This window comes from Gavialis gangeticus, unplaced genomic scaffold, assembly GCF_001723915.1.
Source record: "Gavialis gangeticus isolate Ggan-Ray unplaced genomic scaffold, GavGan_comp1, whole genome shotgun sequence".
NCBI classification, from domain to species: domain Eukaryota; kingdom Metazoa; phylum Chordata; order Crocodylia; family Gavialidae; genus Gavialis; species Gavialis gangeticus.
Genome location: NW_017729033.1, coordinates 55,405,435 through 55,416,585, shown reverse-complemented (window position 1 = coordinate 55,416,585; position 11,151 = coordinate 55,405,435). Strand labels below are relative to the sequence as shown.

Below are 11,151 nucleotides of genomic sequence, written 5' to 3'. Positions count from 1 at the left end.
GTGCTTGTTCCCTGCTTGACATGAGTAGATGAACTTCGTATGCCCTGTGTATGTGAGTGTCTGTGTGAGAGGGGGAATGGTGAAAGAATGGTAACTATTTGCATGAAAACAGAAGAAGATTTAACTGATTGTGTAAGCAACAAGGTGCCAATGTATAAGTTACCAGACAGTAAACTAATTAAGCTAATTAATGGATGGCTGAAGAGTTCATCTGTGATCAGGTACAAAGAAAAAGGAATTTTGCATATCTTACTATTTGAACTACACAATACTTTAAGGGAAAAATACCAACTACAATGCTTCAAAGACACAATGCTTCATGGCAAAGATCAAGACTGAACTACCAACTCTGAGATAACCAACTTTAGTGGAACGACCCCAAGTTGAGAAAACCAGAAGAAACAACCTCTTATTAAAGACTGAGCATGGAACAACCCCAGTGCTGAACAAGGCCTTGAAACCCCTAAAAAAGTGAGAGGCAGACAAGCCATGATGGGGAATTCACTCTCTTCAACTTCATGGAGCACAGGCATGCATGCCTGTATTACCCCGCTCATATCCTCAATAAGCCTGGACCCGGCCATCCAGTGCTAATACTGAGTAACATTTGCTGGTAACTATAATATCTTACTGCAGTGGTTTTGTCTGTATGTCTATTTGTATGTCTGCTTGTGTATGTCTGCTTGTAGGACCGGTGTGTCCAAGCTTATGCATCTGTTTCATGTAATCAATAAACACAGCATTTTGCCTTATCCCCCCTTTTTAAGATCTCGTTCTTAATTTGAACTGTTGGCAATTTTTAGTAACAATATAACATCAGGTAGGAAGACTGAACAGCCTGTTGCCAACAGTAGGGCAGAAATCCCTGGGTAAGGGGGTCTCAAACCATATAATACCTACAACCAATACACAGTGACATTAACATATTATATAAAACAGGGACTTCACTAAAAGGCACTTAAGATTTTGGCTTGGGAAAAAGGTCCTTAAACTTTAAAAACAAATTTCTATCTAATCTTAGCATATTTTAAATAATAATTACTTCTATTTACACATTAATAATATAAGGAGGATCTGGTAACCTGTAAGCATGGATTGTCAAAACATTCTGAAGGTATTTATGTATTGGCAGGCAGCAGACAGCATGGCATTATAAACATTTAGGATAATTTTTATCTGAGGAGTGCACATCAAGTCTAGCCATATATGAGAGAGAGAGACACTGTTAACAATATAACATATTTTACTGTACATAGTTTTTGTTGTTGTTTTCTGCTACTGTTGTTTTTGGTATGAAGCATAATTGTCAACATAAGGGAGGATATTGGCATTCTTATTTGGGCTCAATCATAATGTTGGAACTTCAGAATAGATTGTTTTAATAGGTATATTTGTAGCTTATTATACCATACAACACTGAGCCAAAATCATTTAGCCACAGTATGCTAAGGAGAACTCAATTTATTCTAGAAAACTTTCTTTAAAATCTTGACTTCTGGTCATAGTCTGTTGTTGGAAATTTCTAGACTAATTGAATGATTCTTTGAATGAAAATTTAGTAAAATACAAGTTTTATTATGAGTTGAAGGAGTAAACCCTAAGAAACAGATTTTTTATTGCTTTAGTTTATAATTTGAATTTTAATAGAAATAAAAGCTGCTTAATGGATTCAATGCCATATACTAGATGATCTTTTCACACAATGCCAGATTTTCTTTTCATCTGACAAATGGATCAAATCCAAGCTTCTAACATGACTTCAAATGAACCAGGGATTGTCTTTCTGAAGACAAACACACAACAAAAAAACAAATTAGAAAAAAAAGGGGGGAGAAAAACCTCATTCTACCTGCAGATATGGCTCTTGAAGTACTTTGGATATATGGGTGAAAATTACAACTATGGTGGCTTATTACTAATCTAAAAGGGCCAAAGCCCTAGATGGTGATACAATAGATGTGATAGTGCTGCTGGATTGTTATTCAGAGGCACCGTCATGGGATGGGGGTCCTATGGGATGGCCATGATCTCCCCAAGGCCTCCTTACCATGCCAAGTTGGCCCAATGGGCACCCTCGATTCTCACCCGCCATGTTTTTGATTGAATGATTGATAGGGAGGCTGCCTTTCAGTCCTCTTGGACATGGTCTTGATTGACTCTCTGGACCCTGTGGGTTTCTGGACCCCTGATGGGTCCCGCTCCAAGATAGATGTCACAAAGGGGCTTCAGGGCACCCTAGCCTTATGGGCTAGGCGTGGCTCCAATCATCCCTTTACCATGCCCCAAGCCTCACAGATGGTACCAACGTTGTTCAGTCAGGGCCTTGTTGCAATTTGGCTCCCTCATCATCCCTGGGCTCTCCGTGGCCCTGCCTTGCTCGGTGCCTCCCTAGCACTTGGGCTCTCTATGGCCCTGCAAAGTGCTGCACCCTCTCTGGCACCTGGGGTCTGTGCACCCCACGGCCGTGCTCTCTCTGGCACTGAAATTGGTACACCCCACATGCCGTGCCCTCTCTGGCACCAGGATCCCCACATTGCCATGGGCCCACTATGAGACCTCCTCCATCCCCTAATAGCTTCACCCAAACCACTGGTCTTATACAACAATAAACAAAACACAAGCCCCTGGGCTGTAACATAAATTCAAGCTGCTTGGGTATAACCTCATTCAAATCCTACTGGGAAATGCTCTGTCCCTTAATAGTGTCAGAAGCTGCTTCTGCAGACAGACCTTTCCCCTTTGCTTGCTCTGGGAAAGCTCCTTCCCCCTTGGCTGCTGGCAGGGAACTGCCCTGCCTGGGCCAGGTCTTGGGGTTTATATGGGCCCAGAGCCTTGTCCCTTCCAGTCACCTGACCATGTGCAGGTGCAGGTACAGGCTAATTTACCCTCTGGCTTGTTGCCCTGGTAACTTGCACCTGGGCTTCTGTTTCTCTCTCTTTGGGCTTTTCCCCCAGGCAGTTTCCACCCTTCTAGGAATAGGGCACCTTTGTGCCCTGCGACAGGCACTAGCACTAGCTATTACACATGCAAATAATTGAGCTAATCCACAAGTACTGAGGCACATTGTTTAGTGGAAAAGTGGTTTGATGCAGGGGCTTCTATTTCAAAGGAGAAGGATTTTTTCTTGATTGCAAGTTAGTGATGTTTGTGAAAACATGGTTCAGTAGTTTGGTGGCTAGTTCAGTAGCAGATAAGCTTGTTTTTTGATAATTTAAATAGTGTGAGTAAAATCATTTTAATATAGTTCAAAAATTGTCATTAAAATTATAAAATAATAAGGCTAATTATATTAAATATTTTTTTAAAGCAAAGAGATGACTTGCCTTCCAATTATGTATTTATCGTGTGAGTCATTTGCTTCTGTTGTTGCTTTTTATCTGGGGAAAAAGGGTTTAATTTTAGGCAAAGGTATGTGACCATTACAAAAAAATTGACATCAGCAACAGAGGCCCCCTTTCTAGGAGAGTTTAGCACTGTTGGGAGTAGAATGAGATTAGAGAGAGACTTGTCTCTAAACTTGATTTTTAGGCTTTTTCTTGGACACAAACAAGAGAAAAATCATAACATGGAGTAGGGGCTGTTCATTATTATGTGTTCTGTCATGTTCTTTTTCTATATGATGACAAGTTTTTATACAGACCTTCCCGGGTTCTCCAGGAAGATATGCCAACCTCTCATATTACCCTAGTCAAACACCTGCCAGAAATTGATAGACAAGACACTGTCATGTTTCTGCTGTCAAGTTCAGTACACCACTGCTGTGTGGCATGTTAAAGGGCAAGTGAGGTATATTAAACTAATCCCTAGGTACATATCAGGAAAAAATACATTTTGTGCTACAACTTTTGCTAGCAAAGAAAAAAATGGAGTGATTGCTGAAATTCTTCAATCAAATATGAATTGTTAGAGCTATGGACCCAGGGGAGGCTGAGAAGTGAGCTTCAGCCCACATGAGCTTGTGCTATATTATATATGTTATTAAATGAACCAAAGTAGATATATATAAGATACTAATCTACCTGGCTGCCTGCTTGGCTTCAGACTAACATGGCTGACTATGTCTCTATCTGTCATTATAAATCTCAGGGTTGAAACAAATACTTTTTTCTTGCAATGAATGAAAAGAAGCATACTTAAAACAGATGTCCCCCATCAGAAAAGAAAAAGGAAATAATTATAACATAGAAAACTACAGGTCAATAGTAGATAATTTTCCATTTCTATTTCACTCCACACAATTCTTACAAGAATGATACAAATCAGAATTTACAGCACCTCTTTTGGCAGTTAGAGTTTTCCCTTTTATGTATCTAATGCCAATCTATCATGAAAAAATTGTCTGGAAAAGGGAAGAAATACTAAAAAAACCCAATTGTTTCTTATTTTTACTTACGAAAATGAAAATCAAATTATAAAACCAAGTAATACACTCTACGTCTCATATACATATGTATATATGAGGCGGAGAGTTTTGGTTTTATAATTACATATGCATGAGATGTAGAGTATATTAATTGTTTATGCATAACTGCATGGCAACTGCACATATATACATAACTGCATATCAAATGCTCTAGAAAAAATGTGAAAAATGGTACCTCTAAAAAAAATTGATACCTCTAAAATTAACATTAACTTTCTGGGCTACCTCTTCAAAGAGACTTATAGCAACAACCATTAGAAAAATATACACTAAGCTCTTGAAACATTGTTGAAAAACGAGTTTTATCCTTTGACTAATTAGTTAATATTTTTAAAATACTTTGACAGAAAAAGGGCTATCAATCAGTAAGTGTTAAGTATTATATGGATCATATAAACTATCCCTAAACAAATCTATGAAACTAGCACAGCTTATTTTCATTTTTTTTTCATTTATAGGCACAATCCTGCACTGCTAAAGCTTGCCAATCATTGAATTAAGCAAAGGGCAAATATGGGCTCTCCAGTAGAATCACTTTTGGGAGAAACTGCTAAACTTTCTCCAGACTCAGGAGGACTATGCATATCTGCAAGATAAAATATGAACTTTATTTTAACATTATTTTTACCCTGCACTTCACAGACATAGAGCATAATCAACTAACTGTGTGGAAGAAGAGTTTTGCCTTAAGAAACAAAATCTGTTTTATATGCAAAAATGTGTCCCATTTACATCAATGGAAAATTTTCTTGCATAGAGAATATAGAATTAGGCCTTCTGCAAGGTATGTCATTAGGCAAAGTAATGATTAAAGCCAAACTAGTGAATGTATTAACATGGTATAAGATTCACTAGTACGCTCAAACTTGGGTAAATAAAAGCAGTGTCAAATCTGGTTTATTAGAGCTTATATCAGAATGGTACCAACAAGCTGGACTGTATCAGTGAACATGGTGCACGACGAGTATAATAAATAGAATGAGGTAAAATGCAGACTCAATTTTAGAATACTAATAGTGGATCACTTTCACTTTCAGAATGGATTCTATTTTTATCTGTTTTACTTTTTTATTGATAGGATTCTTTGATGGCTTAGTTTAACACTCAGGAAAAAAATGTTATTCTTGCAGAATAAAAAAAGTCCATTGATGCATCCAAGTTGACCAATAGCTCTGTTCTTTGCCTTCACCTTTTCTCTCTCATTATCTTTGTTACTTCCTCCCCTAGGTAGCAAGCTATCCCAAAATAGCTGGCAGTAGGGCTCTTCCACTTACTGTTCTCTTGTACTTGTAAGAATACAGGTGCGTACAGACTATGTGTGTTTCATTTAGATTGATAGAATCAAGCTTAGTGCAATAGAAACCTCTAGGTGTCCTTTTACATATTGGTCTAAACATTGTGTGTGTAGTCTAAAGTTACACCTTGTCAGATGAGTTTCCCTGTCATTACGTATTAGCCCACTCTCCTCTGGCACTCCCTACCTTCAAGGAGATGCTTTGCTTTGCACCTCCAGCCACACGCAGCCAACACCCTTCCCCAGGCTTGCCTTGCACTCTGGGCCTAAAGGACATGCAGAGGGATGAAGTAGATGTTCCCCCTCCACATGACAAAGACCTCATGACACCCTACACCCACAAGACCCCACAACCCTATTCCAAAGCACCCCTAGACCCACATACAAACCTGAACATATACACATATATCAAAAGATCCTCATGCCTCAGGCACAGACCAAAGTGCCAGGACCCCATGATTCAGATATAGACCTAACACTCACAATGACAGATCCAGGCCTAAGCCCCCCAAGAACCTAGGGACCCTGGCATGGACCTAACCTCAGTATACAGAAATGGGTGCCAGCATTTCCAACCCAAAGCAGGGGGCAGATGGTTGCTAATTGGCCAGCAGTAAGGATGACCTACCCAATTTAGGGCTTACCTGAGTGTGTATGGTCCAGCCACTGCCAGTAGACCTCTAAGCAGTGTTGGCTTGATGCATGGGTGAATGGGTGTTGTCAGTAGATAGAAACCCCCAGAGCAGTTGAGGCTTAGGGTGCATAGATATTTGCACTGGAGCCAGGAAGTGGATGCCCCAGAAAAATATGAGGTTGGGAGGGGGGTGGCCAATTTCACTGGGCTGGCAGATGGATGCCCCATGAAAATTTGGGGTTTGGGAAGGCATAGTCAGTGGAGCAGGAGCCAGCAAGTGGAAGGTGCAGGCCATAGCTATGCTAAGCTATAGTAAGCTACAGTGCTGAAAAGCAGTATGGGAGAAATGGGCCTACTGACAGCTAGACGACCCAGTAAAAAAGTAAAAAATAAAAATGCACTAATGAGCAGAAAGACACTGACAGTAGTATGAAAACATCAGCTAAAACAACTCAAGGGCAAATGTAAAAGTTAGCAATTACTAATGAGACAGAGATTACAAGTGCAGGTGCATAAGCAAGTAAAGGAAAAATAAACAAGTAAAGCTGAACATCTTGACAGAGAGAGAGATTAAAGTTGGCATGAGAGAGGAGGGCATGCAAATATAAACACAGGGGTTTAGAGACCTGTCTCTCGTAAACATGTAGGGGAACATAAATATCTTATGTTGACTCTACTGTTCAAGAACAAACTTCACTCAGTTGGATTGATTGTTAATCAGACCAACTACTGTGCTGTCTGATAACAATAAATCTTTCAGAGATTCCAGTATCCGAGTTGTGTTTCTGCATTGCCTTCAGGATCTGGAAGATGGCTTGCTAACGCTGGCTTTCCAGAATATACAGACTCCAGCAGTGTGTATATCAAAAGTGGCAACAATCAGATACCACCTGAGATAACACACACCTCAGAACAACAGATGCCCCAGAAAATTTGGGGCTTGGGGTAATGCAGCCAATTGATATGGGACCAGAAGATAGATTCCCATGATAGCTGGAAGGGTGGCGAGTCATCTTGAGGTAAAAGCCCCTGGAAAGTCCAGTGTCCAGGGGGTATGGACAGTATAGCTAGAGTCACTCTGGAATAGGGGGACACAACCACCCAGATCTAAACTCAGTTGGAGTGGGAGGCAGAGCCATGCACCAAGACCCACACCAATGCAACCCTATGTATAGATCCTCCCCACCTGGTCACATCCAATGGCATTACCAAGCACAATGGCAGAGACCACCCTGTCTTTCTTCAGTACCAATAGCTGGTTGCACACCTGGACCATTGGGATAAGGGATTTTGTCACCATCTGAGGTGAAAAGCAGACCCTGGGGCACCTCCACAATAGGCATTGCAATAAGGAGGTATTCCAGTGGATTTCTGAAGACATGAGAGTATAGGGATGCAGCTGGGACTGGATGCAGTGCAGGCCCAAACTGTGCATGAGTTTCTATACTTAAACATAGTACAAGCAGTTGCTGGATTGATAGGGTGGTGCTATATATGCCTGGTCAATTCATTAGCCAGTGGGGGGAGGGGCAAGATTCACCTCACTTGGAACTGAACAATTGGGGCAGCTCTTAGTTGCAGGGGGGAGGGGGTGTTAATTAGGCACTAATTAAGTCTGGGTCCAACACTATGGGATGACTGCTGGACTGTTTGCCTGACTGCTGGGCCATCTGGAAGAACCTCCTGCTGTGGAGACCATGAGCCTGGACAGCTTTGCTTTGTTTTGCTTCACTTCCCAGAAGTCAAGACCCGTCCCATAAAATTATGCTTATCCTCAGCATTAATCTTTCACTAGCTGTTCTTTTTCAGTTAATAAACTTCTGACATTGGTTTGAATGACTGAAGGGTCCATTTAAATTATTTTCACCCTTCCACCTCACGTGAAGGTTGTTAACAACACCTTTATCTGAATGCCTAGAAGGGCCCTAATTCATAGAGGTTAGTTTTAGAAATAAGGCTAAGTCATTCACCATCACCTAAGCAATTAGTTTTAATTAACATTAATATGTAATAATTATGGATTGGTTCATACTAATTAATTCTAAAAAAGAATAACTTTTGAGGTGGAAATACAATTCAAATGAGTTTTTATTGGGTTAACTCCTCACCACCACCAAAACATATTTGTTAAGTGTAAACTGAAATTCATTTAGTGTATTACCATTATTTACTGTATTAAAATACAAAGGAAATACATTAGGAATACACAGGAAGTACATCTTTTGTGCTGTAATGTGAACCCATGATCCAACAAATAGCTTAACAGCTCTGTATTCACACACAATTCTATATTCAATGAGATTCTCCCTGGGTACCAACATTCATTTTGACGTGATCCTGATGATAAAGAATTTTCCATTTTATAAACATACATTATTTAACCTGATAGTCTACGACATTGAAGTATTAACAGATTATTTAATCAATAGAATTCATCATTCTGTTAGAAATAGAAATAATATATAAAATAATAATGTTCAATTAATGCAGGATGTTTATTGTAATAACATTCATCACAGTGTACCAATTAGTTATAAAACTACATGTCATAATTATTAATATAAGATTTGCACTGCAATTCAGCATTGATTAACTGGGCTATCATTTTAAAGTGCTGCAGAAATTATACGAAGTAGCTGTCTGTTGCTTTCAGCTGGATCTAATTTATGTTCATTATAGCTTCCAAAGATATGTTTTAGCTACATATGTAAATGCTATGATCATCCGTTATTTAATAAAATGAAATAACACTTTTGGCTGTGAAAAAGTTTAGTAAATATGAAATTCAAAGTACTTATAATTACAGCTCAGTGTTCAAAATTTGTGTATGTCCATATATAAAAAGAATTGCATGTATAACAAGAATTTCAGGTACCTTTAAAGCTCCTTTTCCCTAAAAATAAACTCAAAAAAATCAAATCTTTCTGTTTCAGCTTAATAAAAACATTTCATGCACAAACGGAGATTTCCATTGCTCATCCACATGATATATAATCTCCTACAAGGACCTTGAAGAAAAATATTCACACAGCACTGCACACACTTGGGCCTTTCTCAAACACTGATGCAGGTCAGTGAGCTCTCTCAATAGATTAAGGGCAAGTTGGAGCAAAGTCCGGCAAAAGGTGTTTTTTAGGGGCCAGCACTACAGCAAAAAATGGTAGCACAAATTTGTGCCACTACTATTTGTGCTGCCACAGGTGCGTGCCTCTGCTCATGCGGACACGGTCTATACGTTGGCAACTGGTGCCCCACTCTCCCACCTTTACTTACACTACTGCATATTATTATTGCAAAGAAGGCAAACAGCTGTGGACATGATTATACAGAAATGTTCTGTCAAACTTTTTTCAAATAAGCAGTAGTATATATCTGTTTGATTAGCAGACACAAAACTGCATATGTGTTATGGCACTTAGAATTAGAATCAATGTTAGCCATCATCGGCAATTCTTCTGAGTCAAGGATGATTGTCTTCCATGATTGTTTTATCTCTAGGTCCAAAGATGGCTGACAAGGCCAATCCAGAATCAACAGGTTCTATAGCAGCTTGGCCATGTGTTTACTTGCAGCATAGCCCATTTCCCAAAGTTCTGTGTTTCAATATTCAGATACGAAGTCTGACATTGTTATAGGCATAGCTGAGTGAATACAGTTAATGCATAATGGTATTTTCCCTACTAATTGTTTTACAGCTCCGACTCAGTTAATTCCATCGGAATCCTTTAGAGTAACTACCGGGAAAGTAAATTTACTCACTTATTCCACCTGTATGAGTATCTCTTTCCCACATTGAAAGATAGAGTTCATGGAATTTAGGCATGGAGTATCTTTAAAGATCATCTATTCCAATTCTCAAAATAATTAAATCCTTCACCTTCCAGATTTCTTTTTGCTACTCGTATTTGTTATTGCTAGTTCAAATCAATTCTGTGGAATATAAATGTACCTAGATAAGTTGAATTTATCACTGAAATGTTTTATGCATAGGACTATTGTTCCAGATATCAGGAATAAAGTAATTTAAAACAAAAATCTTTAGTTCTTATTACCTCTGTAAAAACTCTGCTTTAAATTTAGAAGTAGAGAGATATATGCAATGCCTTCAGCATACAGCTCTGTAGTATAACTTACCACCTTTTAGCACTGAGGACAGATTCTATTCTGTTTTCATGAAGTAATCTTTTGACAGGTAATAGTCCATTGAATGGGTAGCAAAGGCGGTGGCAGAGGTAGCATGATTTTCATAATGGACTTGAAAAAAACTACAGAGAAAGAGATAAATTGTTGAAATGGTTCATTTCACTGTTTGGACAAAAGTTGCATGCAAGATATAATATAATTTGTCCAGGAAAGGAGGAGGAAATTGGCTCAAGCTTTCTGGGTAGAACCTGATCCTCTATCAAAATTATTGAAAAGATTAATAAATTTTGATTGATTATATAATTTTTATTGAAATCCATATTCTAGCAAGCATATTTTCTTACTACCTAATTTTTGTGCTTTGTGAAGATATCTAACAAATTGGTTTCACTGTTAAGTGAGATCAATTTAAAATCATCTTTCAGATATGTTATACTGAATTAAAAAAATACTGGCTGGCTCAAAAATCACTACACCGTAGAAACAATCTGGTGTTCAGCTCAGGATGCTAAATTATATAACAAAGAAATCTATGACAAATATCAAATGGGAAAAAAATCCAATTTTTATACATCCCAGAAAGTGAGAGATCTATTAAAAATATTTTAGAAATAAAACTTAAGAATTAGCAATCTGAAAATATCATATGCAAGGTAA

At 38.6% G+C, this 11,151-nt stretch overlaps 1 long non-coding RNA gene across 1 annotated transcript; it reads left to right on the top strand.

The window, feature by feature from the left end:
* Nucleotides 1-358: 358 nt before the first annotated feature.
* On the top strand, nt 359-5,254 carry LOC109304162. Its single transcript, XR_002099316.1, has 2 exons — nt 359-613; nt 4,882-5,254. It is a non-coding gene; the product is annotated as an uncharacterized LOC109304162 (long non-coding RNA).
* The last annotated feature ends 5,897 nt before the right edge of the window (nt 5,255-11,151 follow it).